This window comes from Heterodontus francisci, chromosome 16, assembly GCF_036365525.1.
Source record: "Heterodontus francisci isolate sHetFra1 chromosome 16, sHetFra1.hap1, whole genome shotgun sequence".
NCBI lineage: Eukaryota > Metazoa > Chordata > Chondrichthyes > Heterodontiformes > Heterodontidae > Heterodontus > Heterodontus francisci.
In genome coordinates, this window is record NC_090386.1 from 67545978 (window position 1) to 67570000 (window position 24023).

The following is a 24023-nucleotide window of genomic DNA, read 5'->3' on the forward strand; positions in this document are numbered from 1 at the left end:
TGACTCATTCACCCACTTTCTCCACTGTTCCTTCTTAATCATTAAATCACATTGGTTAAGGAGATGCATTGTTGGTCCTGCTGCTAACTGAAGTCCCAGGTGCCCCATTGCCCATGCCCCATAGTTATCAGCTTGCACTTCCAGCAAATTATGGTGCGAAAACATTTCCTGTAGCACAGTCAGGAAAATGTTTAATTCTTGGCATATGCTGCCAGCTGCCCCGCTCCAGATCTGGTCCATTCTGTTCAGAAGAGGAAGGCTGAAAGGAGTGGGAGGGAAGAACATCCAAAAAAATGTTTATTGTTTGAAATTAGAGGCTTTGAATCTACCTGGCTTAATTTGATCATAATTCCTGAAACCTGGTGTGTGACTTGGTGTCTTTGAGGCAAAACCAAATATAACTGCAATACATCTGAAAATTGAGTGACCCTACCAGGCTAAATCTGATTTAATAAAAGTGCAAATTGAGGGTCAAGCTGTACTGTATAAAACAAAAAAAAGGTTCAAGTAGCATCTTAACACTTCTCTAAGGACATCCCAGAGTGTTTTATTTCGAAGGAATTGCTTTCGAAGTGCAGTCCTTGTTGCTATGTATGTTGACATAACTTGTAAGCAAACTGAAACTGCAGTTGCTGTGGTGTGACAGACATCCTCAGCATTTAAGGCTTCAGCTTTTATACATGAGCTGGGGCAAAATCAAAGCTGACAGAGCATCATGCCTTTAAATTTTTTTTAAGTGATTGATTACCCCTTTTTTTTCAGTGGGTATGTAGTTTGTCAAAGATTGGCTTGCGAAGGATAATGACATCTCTCTCCAGATCATACAGTAAACATGGGTTAAGTTTGCTCGGCCAATCTTTTCTGAGAATAGTGATGTCTTTTTTGACATTTTATGTAATTGTAGATTCATGATATCATGACCGTGCCACCACTCATATGTGCTCTGTCAACTTGGCTCACTTGATAGCACTTCTGCCTCTGAGTCGGAAGGTTGTGAGTTCAAGCCCCATTCCAGGACTTAAGCACCTCAGTGCATTGAACAAGCGTTCTATTGTTAGAGGGACTAACTACTCTACCCTTGAAGTGAGATGTTAAATCAAGACCCAGTGTCTGAGAGCTTTAGGTAGACACCTGAGATCCTTTGGCACTAGAGAAAAAGATCATGGGGTTGTTACGGTTGTCTTGTTCCCTCAACCATTATCACCAAGACCAGATTTAGTTGGTGATTTTATCCATCTGCTGTTTGGGGACCTTGCTGTATTTAAAAAGGCTACCACATTTATCCAAATAAAGCAGCTGTACAATTTAATTCACTTTGTGAGAGACTTTAGGAAATTTCTGAGACGTGCAAGATACTTTTGGATGGTTTCAACCTATGGACTGGATGGCCAATTGCCAAAGTCTGTTATAAATAAGTTTCTCTGAAATGCAACTTTTCTTATTATAAGGCATATATGTATCTACTGTTATAGAATGGATAACGTTTATTAAAGATGACTTGATAATACAGGGAGAATGGGGAAGCTTGGTTTGATGGGGAATTTGATTATGCTGCGTTAGTTTACCAAATGATGTCGAACCAGGGTGTTTGCACTCTGAATTAGGGTGGGGAGGATGAGACGTAGGGAACATCATTTCCCTGTTGGCACTCCAGTATAAAATATTCTCTATCTTGATAGTCTACAAGCTCCTGGTATTTTGAGATATCAGCTTTTTATATTTAATATTGTGGTAAAGTTGTTTTCATGTGATGCTCATGTGCTTACACATGCGATTGGAGCTGGTCTCCACTCCTCTTGGATTTGATTTCCATGCTGGACGTCAGTCCAGGTTTGGAGACTCTTGTCTTAGCTCGCCAGGGCTGCCTGGAGTGGGGCTCCAACCTTGTGACTCTGATGTAGGAAAGCTACCACTGTGTCAAGGCTCACTTTGTAATGAGTGTCGGGCGCATAAATTTGTCTCCTGATAGATGCAGTATAAAACTGCTAGATATAAAATCTGTTAAGTACAGGATGAAAGCGAGGGGCTAAATATCATAAAATAATTGGGTGAGCACAGCACGCACAATGTGCCTTTATGCTGAGGTCATGACACTTTTGATGTCAGGCAATGGAAGTGTCAAAGCTAGTTCGATGTATATAGTAACCTGACATTGCAGTAGAAATGGCTTTCTCTGCTGTTGCTAGGCTTGTGGAATTATTTCTGTTTACTTTTAGTGATGCTTCTCGGTGAGTAGGAGTTGCAGGTCAACCAGCCTAACCTTGGTGGGAAAAGTATTGGAAAAAATTGAGGAATAAGATAAATCTTCATTAAGAAATACATGGATTAATAAAAGACAACACAGAATTAAGGGAAGGTTGTGTCTGAAACGTTGAATTTTTTGAGGAGGTAACCAGCACCGTCAAGGGTAGTGCATTTGATGTAGTCTATATGGATTATAGCAAGGTTTTTAAGGTCCCATGTGGCACACTGACTATGAAAATAAAAACAGTTGGATCCAAAATTGGCTGTGGTAGGAAGCAAAGGGTTATGTTCGGGTGTTTTTGTGACTGGAAAATTGTTTCCGGTGGGGTTCCACAGGGCTCAGTACTAGGTCCCTTGCTTTTTGTGGTATATGTCAATGATTTTGGACTTGTAGGGGGTATGATTAAGCAGTTTGCAGATAATACAAAAATTGCCCATGATAAATGAAGAAAGCTGTAAACTGCAGGAAGATATCACTGGACTAGTCAGGTGTGTGGAATCGTGGCAAATGGAATTCAGTCAGTAGAATTGTGAGGTAATGCATTTGGGGAAGGTTAACAAGGCAAGGGAATACACGATAAATGATAGGATACGGAGAAGTGTAGAGAAAAAGAAGGACCTTGGAGTACATGTCCACAGATCCATCGAGGTGGCTGGACAGTAGATAGGTTGGTCAAGAAGGCATTGCCTTCATTCGTCAAGGCATAGAATATAAGAGCAAGGAGGTTATGCTGGAACTGTGGGCAATTCTGGTCACCGCACTATAGGAAAGATATGATTGCACTAGAGCATACACAAGATCTGAGGATGTTGCCTGGACTGGAGAATTTTAGTTATGAGGTAAGATTGGCTAGGCTGGGGTTGTTTTCTTTGGAACGGAGGAGGCTGAGGGGAGACCAAATTGAAGTGTGTAAAATTTGAGGGGTCTAGATAGAGTGGATAGCAAGACCCTATTTGCCTTGGTTGAAAGGCCTATAACCAGAGGGCATAGATTTAGGGTAAGAGGTGGGAGGTTTAGAGAGGATTTGAGGGGAAGTTTTTTCACTCAAGGTGGTGGAGATCTGGAACTCACTGCCTGAAAGGGTGGTAGAGGCAGAAACCCTCAACATTTCAAAAGTACTTGGATATGCACTTGGAAGTGCCAAAACCTACAAGGCTACGGACCAAGAGCCAGAAAGTGGGTTTAGGCTGGATGGTTCCTTTGTCGGCTGGTGCAAACACAATGGGCAAATGGCCTGTTCCATACTGGAAGTTTTTATTCTATTATTGTCTGCCAGGAGCCCGTGGTGCCTGCATAATTTTAATAATGTTTTGAGTCACTTTTTTGACAGCATCCAGCTGTTGAAACACCGAATAGGCAGAATTAGCCCGTCAATCAGGGCACATGGTGAATGCAAATAGTTAAGCCGCAATGTTCCAAAAATTAGGCCATGGAGAAGAGAAGCAAATGAATGACTGGATCATTGTTGAAAATTCACTTTAATGTATCTCTCATTCCTTTTAATGTATGTGGCTGTTAAAAATCTTTTAGGTGATCAAAATTGGAATGGCCTGGCAATTCTTTGAATAACGGGCGTACAAGGAGGACAAACTTAAAAACATTCTTGATTTTCTAGTGTTTCCAGTTGAGTTCTTCGACATTGGAATTTGTGGACTCCTATAATTAGAGACATGATCCACACAAATTGTAGTACAATGTATATCATGCTGTTTGGTATCATGGTGAATTTCTGTTTTGTATGAAGTTTGATCTCACTACTTTGTCAGCCTGTCTGTCTGAAGCTGTCAAATGAGTTATAATTTCTTCTGGCTGAAGTTTTTGAAGACCAGTGCCATTGTTTTCAGCTCATCTTCCTCCTCCTGCATCCCACAGTAAAGGGTTTTTTTTCCATAAAAAATGTTACATAAATATTCTTTATTGTATCATACTGTATTCTTCCATCCCAACATGCAAAGATTAGTCTGTTCTGTGCAGTCTGGCACGTACAAAAATATTTTGCATGATATAAGTGGTCCTACAGGTAGGGATAAAATGTCGACACCAACCTCTGCACCATAATCACTTGGGGATGCCTTTCTGGTTTTGCTGATCGCTCATTGGAAGGTGAATCTGGGGAAAATTTTTAATTTACCTCCTTCAGTGTACTGTGCATTTGGGTCATGTACATCTTGTCCGGTGAACTTGTAGTTTGCAGCTCGAGTAGAATCCAAGCATTCTTAGTTTCCTGTCTCTTTGCAGAGGGACGGGGAGAGAGCGCGCGCGACAGTCGGGAAGAGATCTAGAAGCCCTGCAATAAATACATTCATACCTTTTAAGTGCTTTTGCAGTAACTATATTTCATGGCACCAAATGGGTTTCCAAGCCCCGTGCTTCTAATCAGTACACTGTACTAGGACAGGATGATCTAAGTACTTCTGTTGTGGAGTCTCTTCCTCTGGGCATTTCCTTTGGACAGCAGTTACACACTACACATGACCCACCAGTTGCCCAAGTAGATGATCACTTGCAGGAATTTGCAATCATTTGAGAGAAAGTCACTTCAAATTCATGAATCTCAAAATAATTTGAGTATTGCTGCAATCATTTTGAACAAACTCAAGGTTTTGAGTTAATTCAACATTGTCCTTTCATAATGGTGGTTGAAGTTATTGTCATGAGTAACTGGAAAAAGTTGTTCCTGTACTGGGGAAACACGCCTCGTTACATGTACATTTGGGGTTCCCACATATACTGAGTACTGAATCCGATACAAAAGAATAAACCACTTATACAAATTGGAAATCTTCAGTGTTAATGCTGCTTCAGATTATTTCATGCATTTTTTTCAGGGCACCAAGGCTAAATTAGGTACAGAAATTGAGTAGCACTTCTGTTTGCTTACTATGTTTTGGAATTTGTGTGTCTCGCAAGTTTCTCCAGTTTCATTTCCAGGAGCAAAGTTATCAATACAGGCTATTTCCCTAGGTATTTGCTTAGCAGCCAGAATTTTTGTTTGTCTGTGATCTATATATTATGCTACGTGGCACAGTCTCGTACAGCAAGGATATGTTGCTTATTAGCTGCACGAGAAAACTTGAAGGAAGGCTCAATTCAGCAGATGCTCAAGCTTTCAAGTCAATTAGCCTCAGTGACCACCAAAACAGGAGGTAATGGTTTTCATGCCATTATTCCACATTATCCCTTGGGATGTTTTCCGTCTGGAGGCTAACACTGCCCTGAAGACTTTCCCCTCTGGAATTGTATTCTAATTAGAAATTATCTAACAACTTGACTTGATGGTGATAACTTCATAGTTCCTATTGCTTGTTTGAGATTGCTTCAACTAAATCTGCTCAGTTATCTTATTTTTGCTTCCTCTTGTGCTGCCACTTTTTCTGCCCAGCTGCCCCCCGCAACCAGTAGACCTCCATTTCTTAGTTGTTAAACCTTCAGGTCTAAATACAAGTGAAGAATGTGTTGCAAGGGATGCCTTTGCAACAGTCTCCTTGCAGCTGACATTGGTCATGGATATGCATCTCTGGCAGGATTTGGAGCATTTTTTCGGAGGATGCGGACACAACCAGAGATCAAAAGTCCAGCTAGCTCATCAATTACCTAAAATTGAGGGTGGTAAGACTGACTTTGGAGCATTTTCAGGCCCCAGTACATGTCAAACCACATTGCCTCTGAATGGCTAACTAATAGTTACATTTCTGTTCATATATGGCAGATTTGTTCATCCCTTCAGGCTCAGCCCATTCGAGTATTCTTTTGTTTTTCCTCATTGCACCTACAGCACAGGAACAGGTCATTTGGCCCAACTGTTCTACGCTGGTGTTTATGCACCATGAGCCTCCTCCCACCCTTCTTCTTCTTACCCTAGCATATTACTTTGCAGTCGAGTTGGATTAGATAAACAACGGGATCTGAGTACACATACACCAATCACTAAAAGTTGTGCCACAGGTTAGCAACGTCATTAAAACCAAGCAAACCAGGTACTAGGCTTTATTTCTAGATGGATAGAATTGAAAGGTAGGGAAGTTATGCTTAACCTGTATTGAACCTTGGTTAGACCACACTTTGAAGTTCTGGTCACCATGCTATAAAAAGAATTTAGAGGCACTGGAGAGGATGCAGATAAGATTTACAGGGGTTGTGCCAGAAATGAAGGTGCGCGTATCTGGAAAAGATAAACAGGCTGGGGCTCTTTTCTCTTGAAAAGGAAGGCTGAGGGGTGACCATGAGAGGTCTCTAAAATCCTGAGGTTTTGATAAACTGGTTACAGAGAGAATATGTGCAATGGGATGAACTAGGACTGGGAAATTCAAGTAGTGTATTAAATTTATAGATTAACTGGTAAAAAATAATTTTAACAATACCAATAAGTAAACATTTAACTTGCTTTAAAACAGTGACCCCACAAGGGAAGCAGCTGGTTGTTGAGTAACTGGTGAGTCTTAAGTTTATTTCAGTAAAGTCAGTTAAAAATCTAATAAATCGAGGCATGGCAGGGCACTCGACGGGATTGGGATGCACATGCTGTTCCATGTGGGAACGCCAGGATATTCTCGTGTCCTGGACAACCACATGTGCAGCGTATTGTTGGCTGGAGCAGCTTGAACTTCGGGTTTCAGAGTTTGAGCAGCAACTTGCATCACTCTGGTGCATCCACAAGGTTGAGAGTTCAGTGAACAGCACATTGCTAGGTGTGGTCACCCTGCAGCTTAATGGTGTACAGGCAGAGAAGGAATTGGGTGATTGCCAGGCAGTAACGGAGGATGAGTCAGATAGTCCAGGATTCCCCGGAGGGCATCATGCTCTGTATCCGGTATTCAGTTCTGCATACTGGTAAGTGTGTTGGTTCCTTTTGTGAAGTGCAGCCAGATTGAAGTTTAAGTCCACAGCACCATGGCTGTCTCAGCTGTACTGGGGGAAAAGAGGAAGATTGGGAAAGCAATAGTAATGGATTCTATCGTGAGGGAAACGCACAGGTGTTTCTGCGGCCGCAGACGTGAATCCAGGATGATATGTTGCTTCCCTGATGCCAGGGTCAAGGATGTCGCTGGCTGCAGAGCACTGAGGGGAGGGTGAACAGCCAGCACTCGTGTTATTGGTACCCATATGGACCACGAGTAGAAAAAGGGATGAGGTCCATCAGGCAGAATTTAGGGAGCTAGGAAAGCTAGAGCAAGCAGGATCTCGGGTAGTAATCTTTGGATTGCTCCCGGTGCCACGCACAAGTGAGTATAGAAATAAGAGGATAGAGTACTTGAATGTGTGGCTGGAGAGATGGTGCAGGAGGGAGGTCTTTAAATTCCTATGACATTGGGACCAGTTCTGAGGGAGATGGGACCTGTGCAGGCTGGATGGGTTGCACCTGAACAGAGTCAAGACTAATGTTCTTGTGGGGCAGTTTGCTGCTGCTGATGAGGCTTTAAACTAACGAGGCAGGGGATGGGAACCAGGAGGTAACATTAGAGAGGAAAAACAAGGTCAACAAAGAATAGGGAGAGACAGATGGCACTAAAATAAGAAATAGTAGAGTAATAGACGGGGTCAGATTAAGAGGCATTGCAATCCAGTCTAAAGTAGGTTTTCAGTGCATGTCTCTGAACAAAGTGTGGTAAATGATGTTCATGAGCTGCAGTTCCAAGTAACAACGAGGGAGTATGATGATGTGGTGATAAGGGAGACCTGACTCAAAAAAAAAAAGGTAGGACTGGTTACTGAATTCCTGACTCCAAGCTGTTAAGCAAAGAAAGGAGGAGGGCTGGCAGTGTTGATTTAAGGATCGTATTGCAGTGCTGGAGAGAGAATGTCCGAGAGGGGTCAAGGATAGAATCCAGTTGGTTACAGCTGGCAAACAATAGAGATACCATTACATTGTTGGGTGGATTCTGGGGGCCTCCTACTAGTGGGAAAGATATAGAGGAACAAATTTGCAAGGGAACTACAGAGGTGCATGAACTATAGAGTAGTTACAATGGGGGACTTTAACTATCCTAATGAGACCACGATAGTAATAGTGTAAAGGTCAGCGAGGGGGAAAAACAGTTTCTAAAGTGTTAAGGAGAATTTTCTACATCAGTGTGTTTCCAGTCCGAGTAAGGAGGCATTGTTAGATCTGGTTCTGGGGAATGAGGTGGGCCAAATGGATCAAGTGTCAGTAGGGGAAGGTTTATGGAACAGTGATCATAGTATCATAAGGTTTAGAATGGTTATGGTAAAGGACAAAGAGCCATCCATAGCAAAAATAATTAATTGGGGGAGGGCCAATTTCAGTGGGATGAGAATGGATCTGGCCCAGATAAATTGGAATCAAAGGTTGGCAGGCTAAAGTGTAATTGAACAAAGGCTGCCTTTAAAGAGAAGCTAGTTCAGGTGCAGTCAAGGTACATTCCCATGAGGGGGAAAGTTCAAACAAATCTACAGATCCCAGATGATCGAGAGTAAGATGAAGCAGAAAAAAGGTGCATATGACATGTCAGTTTTGATTAATACAAGTGAGAACTAGGCTGAATATAGAAAGTTAAAAGGGGAAGTGGAAAAATTAAATGAGACGCAAAGAGTTTGAGGAGACTGGCAGCCAACATAAAAGGGAATCCAAAAATATTTTATTGATATATGAAGAGTAAAAAGAGGATTAGGGTTGATAAGGAACCAAAACGGGTATTTATGCATGGTGACAGGACATGGCTGAATGATTAGCTTGTATCTGTCTTTACCAAGGAAGAAGATGCTGCCCAAGTCATGGTGAAAGAGGAGGCAATTGAGACTGGATGGACTAAACATTGATCGAGGAGGTATAGGGCTGACTGTACTTAAGGTTGATAAGTCACCAGGATCGGATTAGATATATCCAAGAGCACTTGGGGAAGTAGGGGTGGAAATTACAGAGGCACTGGTCATAATCTTATAATCCTCCTTCGTTACAGGGGTGGTGCTAGAGGACTGGAGAATTGCAAGTGTTACACCCTTGCACCCTTTTGTTGAATAAGAATAAACGCAGCAACTACAGGCCAGACAATTTAACCTTGGTTGTGGGAAGGCTTTTCGAAACAATTTGGGGCAAAATTAGCAGCCACTTGGACAAATGTGGATTAATTAAGAAAAGCCAAATTATGTTTAACTAAAATGAAAGCAAAATACTGCAGATGCTGGAAATCTGAAATAAAAACAAATGCTGGAAATACTCAGGTCTGGCAGCATCTGTGGCGAGAGAAGCAGAGTTAACGTTTCAGGTCACTGACCCTTCATCAGAACTGGCAAAGGTTAGAAATTACCCTCTCTACTAATGCTTTGTCTTTCAGCACACCATTAACATACCATTTGCCTTTGTTCCATGACCTTCTGCTCAGTTATTCTCTGACCCTGTCCTACCAAAACCTTCACCTTTTGTTATCTCTTGCCCCACCCCCTGCTTTACTTGCTTAAAATCTTTTACATTTCTAGTATCTGCCAATTCTGATGAAGGGTCACTGACCTGAAACATTAACTCTGCTTCTCTCTCCACAGATGCTGCTAGACCTGCTGAGTATTTCCAGCATTTCTTTTTTTAAAAACTAATTTGGTTCAGTTTTTTGATGAAATAGCAGAGCTGATGAGGATAATGTGCTTGATGCAGGGTACATGGACTTGCAAATCTGTTTGTTAAAGTTGAAGCCCATGGATTAAAAGGGACAGTGGCAGCATAGCTACAAAGCTGGCTGAGTGACAGGAAGCATTAGTGGTGAAGTTATTTTTTGGACTGGAGGAAGGTATATAGTGGGGTTCCCCAGGGGTTGGGGCCACTGCTTTTTGTGATAAATATTAATGACCTAGACGAGGGTGTGCATGGCATAATTGCAAAATTTTCAGATGACACAACTGGGCAGTATTGTGATAGACTTCAAGAGGACATTGACAGGCTGGTTGAATGGGCGGACATATGGTAGATGAAATTTAATAGAAAAGTGTGAAGTGATGCATTTCGGTCGGAATGAGAAGAGGCAATATAAAATTAAAGGATACAGTTTTAAAGGCGGTCCAGGAGCAGAGAGACCTGTGGGTATATGTGCACAAAACGTTGGTGATAGGACAGGTTGAGAAAGTAATTAATAAGGCATATCATAGGCTACAGCACAGCAGAAGGCCTTTCAGCCTGTCATGTCCATGCCAGTTCTCGAAGAGCAACTTACCTAGTCCCACTCCCCTGCCTTTTCTCCATTGCCCTGCAATTTTCTTCTGTTCAGATAATTATCCCGTTCTCTTTGGAAGGCCTCAATTGAATCTGCCTCCACCACACTCAAAAGCAGTGCATTCCAGATCCGAACCAGTCCCTGTGTTAAATAATGAAAAATTATTCCTCGTGTCGCTGCTTTTGCCAATCACCTTAAATTGATGTCCTCTGGTGCTGGATCCTTCGGCCAGCTGTTTCTCCATATCTACTTTGTACAGACCGCTCATGATTTTGAACACCTCTATTAAATCTCAATCTTTCCTTAAAGAGCAGCCCCAGCTTCTCCAATCTATCCTCGTAATGGAAATCTCTCATCCCTGGAACCATTCTCCTAAAACATTTCTGTACCCTCTCTATTGCCTTCACATCCTTCCTAAAGTGTGAGCAGAATTGGATACAATACTTCATTTGAGGCCAAAACGACATTTTAGAAAATTTCATAACTTCCTTGCTTTTGTATTCTCTAGCTCTATTTATAAAGGCCAGCATAAAGCATTTAATAAAGCATATGGGATCCCGGGCCTCATAAATAGCAGCTTAGAGTACAAAAATAAGGAAGTTATGATAAACCTGCATAAAACACTGTTTCGGCCTCAACTGGAGTATTGTCAAATTCTGCTCATCAAACATCAGGAAGGATGTCAAGGCATTAGAGAGGGTACAGAAAGGTTTTGAGAATGGTTCCAGGGATGAGAGATTTCTGTTAAAAAGATAAATTGGCGAAGCTGGGGCTATTCTCCTCAGAGAAGGGAAGGTTGAGAGGAGATTTGATAGAGGTGCTCAAAATCATGGGTCTGTACAGAGTAGAAGGGAGGAGCTGTTCCCAGTGGTGGAAGAGGACACCAATTTAAGGTGATTGGCAAAAGCACCAGAGGCTTTGTGAGGAAATCATTTTACACAGGGAGTGTTTAGGATCTGGAGTGCACTGCCTGAGATTTTGATAACTGATTTAGTTGTGGTTTTCAAAAGGGAATTGGATAATTAGCTGAATAGAGAAAATTTGTAGGGCTACGGGGCTGAGTAGCTCTTAGAGAGCCAGTACGGACAGGATGGGTTGACCGGCCTCTTTCTGTGCTGTTAATCCTTCTATGATTCTACTTGTGGGGAACAGTTCAACGAGAGGCCATCAATATAAGATAGTGACCATGAAATCCAATAGGGAATTTAGAAGGAACTTCTTCACATTAGAGTGTGTAGATGAGAGTGAAGCCGTTGAGGTAGTCTACATGGACTTCAGGCTTTTGATAAGATCCCACATGGGAGATTGGTTAAGAAGGTAAGACCCCGTGGGATCCAGGGCAATTTGGCAAATTTGATCCAAAATTGGCTTAGTGGCAGGAGGCAGAGGGTGACAGTTGAGGGTTGTTTTTGTGAGTGGAAGCCTGTGACCAGTGGTGTACTACAGGGATCAGTGCTGGGACCCTTGCTGTTTGTAGTGTACATTAATTTAAACGCGAATATAGAAGGTATTATCAATAAGTTCGCAGATGACATGAAAATTGGTGGTGTCGTAAATAGTGAGGAGGAAAGACTTCGATTACAGGACGATATAAATGGGCTGGTAAGATGGGCGGAGCTGTGGTAAATGGAATTTAATCCAGAAGTGTGAGGTGATGCATTTTGGGAGGACTAACAAGGCAAGGGAACACACCATGGATGGTAGGACCCAAGGAAGTACAGAAGGTCAGAGGGACCTTGGTGTACTTGACCATAGATCACTGAAGGCAGCAGCACAGGTAGATAAGGTGGTTAGGAAGGCATATGGGATACTTACCTTTATTAGCCGAGGCATAGAACATAAGAGCAGGGAGGTTATGATGGAGCTGTATAAAATGCTAGTTAGGCCACAGCTGAAGTACTGTGCACAGTTCTGGGCACCACACTATAGGAAGGATGTGATTGCACTGGAGAGGGTGCAGAGAAGATTCACCAGGATGTTGCCTGGGCTGGAGCATTTCAGCTTTGAAGAGAGACTGAAAAGCCTGGTGGTGTTTTTCTTCGAGCAGAGAAGGCTGAGTGGGGGAAGGGACATATGATTGAGGTATACAAAATTGAGGGGTATGGATAGGTTAGATAGGAAGAATACGCGCCAAAACCCGTGAGAGAGAGAGAGGAGCCAGAGCAGCCTGAGGAGCAACAGGACCGGAGGTTTCAAAAAGCATGCCAAAACCCGTGAGGGAGAGAGTGAGAGGAGCCAGAACAGCCAGAGGAGCAGCAGGACCGGAGCTTTCAAAAAACGCGCCAGAAACGGGAAGGGAAGTTGAGCTATAAAGTACTTACCTCGTGATTCCGTGGACACTGGGACTGCTGGGTAAGTGAACTTATATATTTGGGCAGTGGCTAAACCCGAAACACTACACGTGTAGTGTTTCCCACCCATCCTCCTCCTCTAAACTTAAAAAAAAGGACTCTTGTGTGGAGGGTTTGGTAAGGTAAGGTTTTCCTTTTATTTTTTTAAATTCTCTGTTGTCAATTTAGAGCAGAGGGGATGGAAGCTCGGGCAGTTGCATGCTCCTCTTGCAGGATGTGGGAGGTAAGGGTCACTTGTGTCCCTGCTGACTTCACCTGTGAGAAGTGCACCCAACTCCAGCCCCTCACAGACCGCGTTAGGGAACTGGAGCTGGATGAACTTCGGATCATTCAGGAGGCTGAGGGGGTGATAGAGAGCAGTTATAGGGAAGTAGTGACACCTAAGTTACAGGATAAAGGTAGCTGGGTGACCGTTAGGGGAAGGAAAGGGATTAGGCGCACAGTGCAGGGATCCCCTGTGGCCGTTCCCCTCAATAATAAGTATACCGTTTTGGATACGGTTGGGGGGACGACCTACCAGGGGAAAACCACAGCGGCCAGGTCTCTGGCACTGAGCCTGGCTCAGAAGGGAAGGGGGGAGAATAGGAGAGCGATAGTGATAGGAGATTCAATGGTTAGAGGAACAGACAGGAGATTCTGTGGTCGCGAACGAGACTCCCGGATGGTATGTTGCCTCCCGGGTGCCAGGGTCAGGGATGTCTAGAGTCTACAGTATTCTTAAGGGGGAGGGGGAGCAGCCAGAAGTCGTGGTACACATTGGTGCCAATGACATAGCTAGGAAAAGGGATGAGGACCTGAAAGGCGAATATAGCGAGTTAGGTTGGAAGCTAAAAGGCAGGACGAGCAGAGTAGTAATCTCAAGATTGATACCGGTGCCACGTGCTAGTGAGACTAGAAACAGAGAGCGAGTGCAGCTGAACACGTGGCTACAGAGCTGGTGCAGGAGGGAGGGCTTCAGATATGTGGATCATTGGGATACCTTCTGGCGAAGGTGGGACCTGTACAAGAAGGACGGGTTGCATCTGAACTGGAGGGGCACCAATATCCTGGGCGGGAGGTTTGCTAGAGCTCTTCGGGAGGGTTTAAACTAGTTTGGCAGGGGGATGGTAACCGGAGCTATGGATCAGTGGATGGGGTAGCTGTTCAACAGGCAGATACAGAGTGCAGAGAGTCTGTGAGGAAGGTTAGACAGTTGACAGGGCAAAGTTGCAGCCAGTATGATGGGTTGAAGTGTGTCTATTTTAATGCAAGAAGTGTCAGGAATAAGGGTGATGAACTTGGAGCATGGATCAGTACTTGGAGCTACGATGTTGTGGCCATTACGGAGACTTGGATATCACGGGCAGGAATGGATGTTGGATGTTCCGGAGTTTAGATGTTTCAAAGGGAATAGGGAGGGAGGTAAAAGAGGTGGGGGAGTGGCATTGCTAATCAGGGATAGTATCACAGCTGCAGAAAGGGAGGTCGTCGAGGAGCGTTTGTCTACTGAGTCAGTATGGGTGGAAGTCAGAAACAGGAAAGGAGCAGTCACTTTATTGGGAGTTTTCTTTAGACCCCTCCAATAGCAACAGAGACACGGAGGAACAGATTGGGAGGCAGATTTTGGAAAGGTGCAGAAGTAACAGGGTTGTTGTCATGGGTGACTTCAACTTCCCTAATATTGATTGGAACCTCCTTAGTGCAAATAGTTTGGATGGAGCAGTTTTTGTCAGGTGTGTCCAGGAAGGTTTCCTGACTCAATATGTAGATAGGCCGACTAGAGGGGAGGCTATATTGGATTTGGTGCTTGGCAACGAACCAGGCCAGGTGGCAGATCTCTCGGTGGGAGAGCATTTCGGTGATAGTGATCACAACTCCCTGACCTTTACGAAAGTCATGGAGAGGGATCGGAGCAGATGGGATGGGAAAATATTTAATTGGGGGAGGGGGAATTACAATGCTATTAGGCAGGAACGGGGGAGTTTAAATTTGGAACAGATTTTCTCCGAGAAATGCACGACAGAAATGTGGAGGTTGTTGAGGGAGCACTTGCTGTGGCTGCTGGATAGGTTTGTCCCGATGAGGCAAGGAAGGGATGGTAGGGTGAAGGAACCTTGGATGACAAGAAATGTGGAACAGCTAGTCAAGAGGAAGAAGGAAGCTTACTTCAGGTTGAGGAAGCAAGGATCAGACAGGGCTCTAGAGGGTTACAAGGTAGCCAGGAAGGAACTGAAGAATGGACTTAGGAGAGCTAGAAAGGGACATGAAAAATTCTTGGCGGGTAGGATTAAGGAAAATCCCAAGGCGTTCTACACTTGTGAGGAACAAGAGGATGGCCAGAGTGAGGGTAGGGCCGATCAGGGATAGTGGAGGGAACTTGTGCCTGGAGTCGGAGGAGGTAGGGGAGGTCCTTAATGAATACTTTGCTTCAGTATTCACTAGTGAGAGGGACCTGGACGTTTGTGAGGACAGCGTGAAACAGGCTGATATGCTCGAACAGGTGGATGTTAAGAAGGAGGATGTGCTGGAAATTATGAAAGACATGAGGATAGATAAGTCCCTGGGGCCAGACGGGATATACCCAAGGTTATTACGGGAAGCGAGGGAAGAGATTGCCGCGCCTTTGGCGATGATCTTTGCGTCCTCACTGTCCACTGGAGTAGTACCAGATGATTGGAGGTTGGCAAATGTTATTCCCTTGTTGAAGAAAGGGAATAGGGATAACCCTGGAAATTACAGACCAGTCAGTCTTACGTCGGTGGTGGGCAAATTATTGGAGAGGATTCTGAGAGACAGGATTTATGATTATTTGGAAAAGCATAGTTTGATTAGAGATAGTCAGCATGGCTTTGTGAGGGGCAGGTCATGCCTCACGAGCCTTATTGAATTCTTTGAGGATGTGACAAAACGCATTGATGAAGGAAGAGCAGTGGATATGGTGTATATGGATTTTAGCAAGGCATTTGATAAGGTTCCCCATGGTAGGCTCATTCAGAAAGTAAATGGCATGGGATACAGGGAATTTTGGCTGTCTGGATACAGAATTGGCTGGCCCATACAAGACAGAGGGTGGTAGTAGATGGAAAGTATTCAGCCTGGAGCTCGGTGACCAGTGGTGTTCCGCAGGGATCTGTTCTGGGACTTTGTGATTTTTATAAATGAATTGGATGAGGAAGTGCAAGGCTGGGTTAGTAAGTTTGCCGATGACACGAAGGTTGCTGGAGTTGTGGACAGTGTGGAAGGCTGTTGTAGGTTGCAACGGGACATTGACAGGATGCAGAGCTGGGCTGAGAAGTGGCAGATGGAGTTCAACCTGGAAAAGTGTGAAGTGATTCATTTTGGAAGGTCGAATTTGAATGCGGAATACAGGCTTAAAGACAGGATTCTTGGCAGTGTGGAGGAACAGAGGGATCTTGGGGTCCATGTCCATAGATCCCTCAAAGTTGCCACCCAAGTTGATAGGGTTGTTAAGAAGGCGTATGGGGTGTTGGCTTTCATTAACAGGGGGATTGAGTTTAAGAGCCGCGAGGTTATGCTGCAGCTCTATAAAGCCCTGGTTAGACCACACTTGGAATATTGTGTTCAGTTCTGGTCGCCTCATTATAGGAAGGATGTGGAAGCTTTAGAGAGGGTGCAGAGGAGATTTACCAGGATGCTGCCTGGACTGGAGGGCATGCCTTATGAACAAAGGTTGAGGGAGCTAGGGCTTTTCTCATTGGAGCGAAGAAGGATGAGAGGTGACTTGATAGAGGTGTACAAGATGATGAGGCATAGATAGAGTGGATAGCCAGAGACTTTTTCCCAGGGTTTAAATGCTTTTCCTTAGCGGAGGGGGTCAGTAACCAGGGGGCATAGATTTAAGATGAGGGGCAGGAGGTTTTGGAGGGATTTGGGGCAAATTCTTTTCACTGAGGGTGGTTGGAATCTGGAATGCACTGTTCGAAGAGGTGGTGGAGGCAGGAACCCTCAACATTTAACAAGTGTTTAGATGAGTACTTGAAACACCATAGCAAACAAGGCTATGGGCCAAGTGCTGGAAAATGGGATTGGAATAGATAGGTGCTTGATGGCTGGCACAGAGACGATGGGCCGGTTTCTTTGCTGTATAACTCTGCCTCAGTGACCATCCATGCAATTCTGGATTCGCTATATAGACTGAGATGTTAACCAGTTGTATAAAGCATCTTCAAGCATCTATTTGTTGCCGATGGTTGGTAAAACCATAACAAATGATAACCCAAATAAATACTAACCTGTGTATTTCCAGCATTTTTCCAGTTTTGTTAAATTTACTCCAAATAAAAAGAACGTACAATAGTACAGACAGATGGAGGCTATTTGGGCCATCAAGTCTATACCAGCATTTGGAGCAATTTAGCCTAACTTTGTCAGGAAAAATTTAGATTAACAGAAATCAAATTCCTCCACGACCACACTCCTATTTAACGGTACAAAATATTTACGGCTACCAGTCAGTTGGATATCTGCTAAACTGTTAGTTTGTGTTTCATCTATGGAATTGGTTTTCAGGAGTAAATAATAAGTAATTCCTTGGAGCAGCTTGAGCTCCTGCGGCAGCAGAGCCTGTGACATCCTCCTGAGTTGCAAATTTGAAAGTACTTCAGTCCAAGTTGGCAGTGCAGAACAAAAGATTTATTTTATCGTTTAAGGAAACTGTGTATGGTATTGCTCATGATGGGTTACAAGGAATGCTGTTTCATAATTAAAGGTGTTTGAGTCATAGACTGAAACGTCAGGGTCACTGACTTGCGATGGGGGAAGAATTCAAATTTCACTTATTAAACAATCTTAATAAATGAGGCTTTGGGGGTTGAATGCCACAAATCTGGCGAGTATTCTATGCTGATGGATTCTTAGTTTCTTTTGGCATGGGGCAGACAGCATGCGACTGACTATGCAGATGGAGGGGGTGGAGAGCCCCAAGCATGGCAGAGCTGGAATGTCACAGACTCTGACAATCTTGTTTGCCTGACATGTTTGTATCCATCTTTGTGTGTTTGTGTGACTTAACCTCGGTCTCCCCCTATACCTGCCTCTTTCTGCCTTTGGACTTTACTTTCCCATGTGTTTAGGAATATGAGGGTCATTCAATCCCTTGAGTCTGTTCTGCCATTCATTTCGATCATGGCTAATCTGTACCTCAACTCCATTTACTAGCCTTTGATCCCTTTTGCTTGATCGGCTTTGTTAGGTAAGGGTATCAATCTCAGTCTTGAAAGTTTTAGTTGGCCCAGAATCCACTGCCCTTTGGTGGAAAGAATTCCAAATTTCCACTACATTGTGTGGAAAAAGCATTCCTCTTGAATGGACTAACTCTAATTTTAAGATTGTGCCTCTTGGTTCTTCCTTCACCAGAGCAAATAGTTAATTTATCTACTCTATTGAAACTGTTTATCATTTTGAACGTCTCAATTAGAGCATCCCTCAACCATCTGAATTGAGTAGATTGCAAGCAAAGTTTATGGAACCTGACCTCACAGTTTAGCTCTTTAAGCCCTAGTATCATTGTGGTGAATCTGCACTGTACCCGTTCCAGTACCAGATGTATCCTTCTTAAATGCGGTGCTCAAAACTGAATGCAGTACTCTAGATGGGGCCTGATCTAGGCTGTGTACAACTGAAGCATAACGTCCTCCTCTTTGTATGCTAACCTCCTCGTGATAAAGGCCAACATTCTATTAAGCTTTTTGATTACATTTTATGGCTATGATTTGTGTACCTGGTCACACACGTCTTAGTTCTTCCATTGTTTCTATTAGAATGTCTCCGTATTTTTTTTAGAAAATATTCTGATTTTGATTTTTCTTGGATCCAAACTGGAGTGCCTCATAGTTTACCACATTCAACTCCATCTGTGATAGTATTATCCATTCACTTAATCTGTCTGTTCCTCTCCAACTTCCTGTTCCCATCTGTACATTCTACTTTACCTTCTAATTTAGTGTCATCTGCCAACTTGGATATACAAATATCTCTTCTTTGTTGTAAAACAATGATATGTGGTAGAAAGCGGGGGCCCCAACTGGTCACAGTCCACCAATCAGATTACATTCCTTTTATCCCTATTCTGTCTCCTACCCCTCAATTCATGTCCCAAGGTTCCGTTCAATTCCATGTGCTCTCTTTTTTTGGCAATCTCTTGCACAGAATCTCATGAAATGCCTTTTGCAAGCCCATATAGACAACATACACAAACAATCCCCTGTCCGCCTTGCTAGTGACCACCTCAAAAACACCCTTCTGGATTAGTCAGGCATGACAAATTCATTTCACAAATCCATGCTGACTCCCTTTTTGATCCCCTCATAATTATTTAAATGCTCAGTCACTCTGGCCCTGCTACTAGATTCCAAAAACTTCCCCACAACTGTTTGTGACAGGTCTGTAGTTTCCTAGTACCTCCTTTCCTCATTTCTTAAATAGTAGAGTGGCACCAGGCATAGCTAAAAATGGGGGGACAACCTAGTGAAGATGCAGCAAAGGACTACATGCTGCTTCACAAGGATCAGTGCAAGGGCTACAGTTGTTTACAGTCTATATAAATGATTTAGATGTCGGGGCCAATAGTATTTCCGAATTTGCTGATTAGACAAAACTAGATGGGAATGTAAGTTCTGAAGAAGATGCAAGGAGGCTTCAAGTGGACTTGGACAGGCTAAGTGAGTGGGCAACAACATGGCAGATGGAATATAGTGAAAATAGGCGACAGATATAGATAGAGGATCTGGATCGGCGCAGGCTTGGAGGGCCGAAGGGCCTGTTCCTGTGCTGTAATTTTCTTTGTTCTTTGAAGTGATCCACATTGGTAGAAAATCAGAAATACAGAATATTTCTCCAATGTTGAGAGGTTGATGAGTCACTAAAAGCTAGCATGCAGGTGCAACAATCAATAAAGAAAGCAAATGTTATGTTGGCCTTAATCGCAAGGGGATTGGAGTACAGAAGTTAAGTCTTGCTGCCAATTTGTCGAGCCTCGGTAAGACTGCACCTGGAGTATTGTCTATGGTTTTGTTTGCTTATCTAAGGAACGGTATACTTGCCGTAGAGCGAGTGCAACAGAGATTCACCAGACGAATCCCTGGGATGCTGGGATTGTCTTTTGAGGAGAGAGTGAAGGAACTAAATCTGTATTCTCTAAAGTTTCAAAGAATGAGAGGTGATCGCATTGAAACGTAACTTTTTTTTTTACATTGCATGACCGGGTGGGTGTAAATAGGACGTTTCCCCTGGCTGTTGAGTCTGGAACCAAGGGACATAATCTCGGAATAAGGGGCAGGCCATTGACTGAGATGAGGAATTTCTTTACTCATAGGGTGGTGAATCCTTGGAATTCCGTACCCCAAAGGGCTATGGGAGCTCAATCATTGAGCATGTTCAAGACAGAGCAATAGATTTCTGGAGACAAATGACATCAAGGGATATGGGGATAGTGCAGCGAAGTGTCATTGAGGTAAATGATCATCCATGATCTAATTGAATGGCAGAGCAGGCTCAATGGGCTGAATGGCCTACTCGTGTTCCTATGCTTAACTGTACAAGCAGCATGTGGTAGACAGAGATAAGCGATTCCACAACCAACTGATCTGATCAAAGCACTGCAGACCTGCCACATCCAGTCATGAATGATCGTGTACTATTAAACAACTAACAGGAGGAGACTCCACAAATGTCCCCATCCTTAATGAGGGGGAGCCCAGCACATTAGTGCAAAAGACAAGGCTGAAATATTTTCAACCATCTTCAGTCAGAAGTGCTGAGTGGATGATCCATCCCGGTCTCCTCCTGAAGTCCCCAACATCACAGATATCAATGTTCATTTTGATTCACTGCACATAATATTAAATGGCTGAAGGCACTTGTTAAGGCAAAGGTTCTGGGGCCTGACAACATCCCAGCAGTAGTACTGAAGGCTTGTGCCCCGAGCCAAGCTGTTTTAGTTCAGCCACAACACTGACCTCTATCGGACTAATGTGGAAAATTGCCCAGGTATGTCCTGTCCACAAAAACAAGTACTGATCCAATCCGGACAATTAACCACCGCCCCACCCCCATTAGTCTACTCTCGATCATCGTGGAAGGTGTAATCCACAGTGCAGCATTTAGCTAGCAATATCCTGCTCACTGATGCTCCGTTTGGGTTTTCCAGGGCCACTTGGCTTTAGACCTCATTATAGCCTATCTCCAAACATGGACAAAGAACTAAATTCCATAGGTGAGGTGAGAGTGACTGTCCTTGACCTCAAGGCAACATTTGACTGAGTGTGGCACCAAGGAGCCCTTGCAGAATTCAAGTCAATGGGAACCGGGGAAAACTCTCCTTTGGTTGGAGTCAAACCTAGCACAAAGGAAGATGGTTGTGGTTGTTGGAGGCCAATCAACTCAGCCCCAGGGCATCACTGCAGGAGTTTGTCAGAGTTCCTCAGGGCAGTGTACTCGGCCCAACCATCTTCAGCTGCTTCATCAATTACCTTCCCTTCATAAGGTCAGAAATGGGAATGTTGGCTGATTGCATAGTGTTCAGTATCACTTACGATTCCTCAAATATTGAAGCAGTCTGTGCCCACATACAGCAAAACCTGGACCACATCTAGGCTTTGCTCGTGTGGCACGAATGTTACTTGCCACTTAAGTGCCAGGTGGTGGCAATCTCCAAAAAATAATCTAACCATCTACCCTTGATGTTCATTGGCATTACCATTGCTGAATCCCCCACTATCAACATTCTGGGGGTTACCATTGACCAGAAACTCGACCAACCATTTAAATTCTGTGGCTACAAGAGCAGATCAGAGTCTAGGAATTCTTTGGTACATAACTCACCACCTGACTCCCCAGCATCTGTCCACCATCTAGAAGTCAGTTACGTGATGGAATACGCTCCATTTACCTGGATGAGTGCAACTCCAACAACACTCTAATGTCAACACCATCCAGGGCAAAGCCCGCTTGATCACCCCATTCACCAACTTAAACGTTCACTCCCTCCACCACCAGCGCACAGTGGCAGCAGTGTGTACCAAGTACAATATGCACTGCAGCAACTCCCCAAGTCTCCTTTTAACAGCACCTTCCAAACCTGCAATCTACACCACTTTGAAGAACAAAGGCAGCAGAAGCATGGGAACACCACCACCTGCAAGTCCCACATCATTCTGAGTTGGATTTGTCTCTTCGTTCCTTTGCTGTTGCTGGGTCAAAAACCTGGAACTCCATCCCTAACAGCACTGTGGATGTTCCTACACCAGATGGACTGCAACAGTTCAAGAAGGTGGCTCACCACCAGAGTAGGCAACAAATGCTGGCCTAGCCAGCGACGCTCACGTCTCGTCAAAGAGTAAAATTTAAAAAAATACAATTTTTCCTTTCAAATTTACAATTCCCCAATTTAGCAAGCTTCAGAAAATTGAGTAATCATCTGCAAGTTCTCCACCTGTTTCTTTTAATACCTTGGGGTGGAAATAATCAGTGCCTGGAGATTTATGCACCTTAAGTCCCATTATTTTCTTCAATCCCACTATATGACTTACATTAAATTCACTCAGTTCCTTCCCTCTATTTTTATGTTCCTTTTTCTTCTGACTGAGGCAGGAGGAGTGCACTGTTATTTCAGTCCCACTTCTCCACAAGTCACAGCATATCAATAAATTTTCCCACTTACCGCAGCAGCCAATTAGATATTCTATTTGTCCCTTATCTTTTTGGTAAATCAGTGTCAGAGGGGTGGTGGCATTGAAGGAGAAAGTAGAGGGTTCACAGCAAATATGTTCCCACTAAGAAAAAGGGTGGGACTCCCAAATTTAGACTCTTTCCCCCCACCCTCAGCTGTTCAAGAGCATACAGAGTAGGATAGGGCAAACTGTGAAGCGTGTGTCAGATGCTGAGCTCTCAATACTGCAGAAAGCGTAGAGGAGTAAGTCAGCTTAACCTTGATCAGCAAATTATTAGTAAATCTTCTGTGCAACAGTATAAATCGCCATTTAGAAAGGCATGAATTAGTCAACGACAGTCAGTCAGCACGGATTTGTTGAGGGAAGGTCATGTTTGGCTAACTTGATTAAATTTTTTGAGGAGGTAATAAGGAGGGTAACATATTTTATATAGTCTGCATGGATTTTAGCAAGGCATTTGACAAGTCCCACATGGCAGACTGGCCAGAAAATTAGAAGCTCATGGGATCTGGGGAAGTTGCAAGCTGGATGTAAAATTGGCTGAGTGGCAAGAAGCAAAGGGGAAAGGTTGACGAGTGTTTTTGTGACTGCAAGGCTGTTTCCAGTGGGTTCCACAGGCTCTGAACTGACTCCTTTTACTTTTTGTGGTATATATCTATGATTTAGACTTAAGTGTCAGGTCCATGATTAAGAAATTTGCAAGTGATATGAAAATTGGTGTGTGTTTGAGTGAGGAAGAAAGCTGTAGACTGCAGGAAGTTATCAGTGGACTGGTCAGGTGGGCAGACAAGTGCCAATTCGAGTTCTACCTGGAGAAGTGTGAGGTAATGCATTAGGGAAAGGCAAACCAGACAAAATACTTAATAAATTATAGGAGACTCCGAAGTGGAGAGGAGCAGATGGACGTTGGAGTGCTTGTCCACAGATCCTGAAGGTGGCAGGTAGATAAAGTGGTTAAGAAGGCATACAGGATATTTTCCTTTATTGGCCAAGGCATAGTGTACAAGAGCGGGTAGGTTATGCTAGAACTATATGAAACGCTAGTTAGACTAACCAGAGTATTGTGTACATTTTCTGGTTACTCCATTACAGGAAGTTATGATACTGGAGAGAGTACAACAGTGATTTAAAAAGATGTTGCTAGGAATGAAGAATGTTAGCTATAAGGCAAGATTGGATAGGCTGTTGTATTCTTTGGAACAGGGGAGGCTGAGGGGAAATATAATCGAGGTTATGAAATTGAGGGGCCTGGATAGAATGGATAGGAAGGACTTATTTCTGTTAGATCAATAACCATGGGGAATAGATTTAAAGTAGTAATGCCTTGGGGACATGGGTTCAAATCCCACTGTTGCAGCTGGTGGGATTTAAATTCAGTTAATAAAAATTCAGTTAATGAAAATCTGGATTGAAGGATCGTCTCAGTAACAGTGCCATGAAACTATCATCGATTGTCATAACCCATCTGGTTCACTAGTGTCCTATTGGGAAGGAAATCTGCCATCCTTGCCTGGTCTGGCCTACATGTTACTCCAGACCCACAGCACTGTGGTTCACTCTTAACTGTCGTCTGAAATGGCCTAGCAAACCACTCTGTTGT

The 24023-nt window shown here is 43.6% G+C and overlaps 1 protein-coding gene across 8 annotated transcripts in view; it reads left to right on the forward strand.

The window, feature by feature from the left end:
- Positions 1-24023, forward strand: part of LOC137378172 (tumor protein D54-like) — an 86031-nt gene that overhangs the window by 15490 nt on the left and 46518 nt on the right. The window lies entirely within an intron of this gene.